This window comes from Oratosquilla oratoria, chromosome 15 (genome assembly GCF_046742065.1).
Source record: "Oratosquilla oratoria isolate Oo_2021 chromosome 15, ASM4674206v1, whole genome shotgun sequence".
In the NCBI taxonomy this organism is placed as follows: domain Eukaryota; kingdom Metazoa; phylum Arthropoda; class Malacostraca; order Stomatopoda; family Squillidae; genus Oratosquilla; species Oratosquilla oratoria.
Window position 1 is genome coordinate 61,562,622 of NC_134791.1, and position 1,746 is coordinate 61,564,367.

Consider the following 1,746-nt stretch of genomic DNA (forward strand, 5'->3'; position numbering starts at 1 on the left):
GACTCGTTCGGAAATATTATATTTTCTCTCCTTGCTTCAGAGAAGAAAATACTCAGGAGAATAGAAAGTCTATAGAAGATCACCAATGCAGAGTATGCAGTGACTTTTAATAGAAAGTGTATCGATGAAGACCTGCTCCCTAAATTTATTAATGTATATATATGTATATATATGTATATATATAATATATATATATATATATATGTGTATATATATATATATATATGTGTATATATGTATATTAGGGTGTTTCAAACCCATAGGGTAAAATTACAAAGTGCGTGTATACTTTCAGCTGCATGTTGCCCCGTTTCCTAATTATATAAGCTGAATTTGTGCCAAATTATGCAATGATCTGTGAAGATTTAAAGGTCGCTCATATTGTTCACTTTTTAAGCCCATGCAAAAAAATACCTAATTTTCTCTTCTCATATTCCTGCAGAACGCAGGTGAACTTTGAAATGGCTAGACGTCGTGCAGCATCAGTTTGGCTCCTTGGACATTGTGAGGAAGAACTTACTGGTTCCAGACTCCCGTCCAATGGTCAAGTTCTAAAGCACTTCTTTTACCATCACCTCAACTTGAAGTGCACGAAGTCCGAGAGCGCGAAGGCAGTTGTGGAAGCAGTTTTTTTGTTCTGGGCGAAGGCCCAAATGCCTACAACAACGCTATTTTACGCCAAAAAGAAGCTTACAGACCTGGTTACGAAATACGAAGGTCTCAAGAAGAATCGTCTGCGGGATTCGGAGAATCAGCGCATGAAGGAACAAATGTTTTGTGATGACTTAGATGAAATCTTCGACGTTGCTCACAAAGATGCGCTGATAATGATGAAAAATGAAGAAGATAAAGTCTTCTTGTTGAGCCAACGAGAGGATCGTTCCCAGTCGAGCATGGCTGGAATTGACATGGATCATTTAAAGTCTCATGAAAAGAAAAAGAAAAGGGCTGAAGTAGAAGACAAACGCAAGAAGAAATCTGAGGCGGAAAAACGACAAACCGTCGAAGTCGTCAGCTCATCGACACTAGCTGATTCCAGTTCGTCTTCACAGTCCTCTGCAGATGACTCCTTTCAAATTCACAGCCACAAAAAAAAAGAAAAAAAAGAAGACGGATACTATATCTGCAGGTCCATCGATTCCCAAGAATATATTCTTGAAACCTGAAGTTACGGCGGCTCTGGATCGTACTGGCGTGTCTCACAGGAAGGCAATGCACCAACTGGGGGCTCAGGCAAAGTCTATTGGTATTGACATCGAACAAATCACTTTGTCTCAGAGTTCGATTTACCGGTACCGGAAAAAGAACCGTGAAGAAGCAGCAACCAGCATCAAGGCTGACATCATGACAAGAATTCCACGTGATACACCTCTCGTGTTGCATTGGGATGGCAAGCTATTGCCTGACATAACTGTAGCAAGCTCTGGTCGGGAGAAGGCTGAAAGAATCGCAATTCTTTCCTCAGGAGATGGTGTTGAGTTCCTCCTTGGTGTTCCCAAAATTGGATCTAGTTCGGGTACAGATCAAGCCAATGCATGTCTGTCTGCTATCAACGATTGGGGCCTGTCACACCAAATAAAGGCTATTGTGTTTGACACAACAGCCTCAAACACAGGTTTGCTTCAAGGCGCCTGTATCAAAATTCAAGAGCAACTACAAAAGGAGCTTGTTTGGTTGGCCTGTCGGCATCACGTGTACGAAGTGATCCTTGCTGATGTGTTCCGTTCTGCCTACGGTCCTTCTTCC

At 41.6% G+C, this 1,746-nt stretch overlaps 1 pseudogene; it reads left to right on the forward strand.

The window, feature by feature from the left end:
• Positions 1 to 254: 254 nt before the first annotated feature.
• LOC143033053 (uncharacterized) lies at positions 255 to 1,544 on the forward strand (annotated as a pseudogene).
• The last annotated feature ends 202 nt before the right edge of the window (positions 1,545 to 1,746 follow it).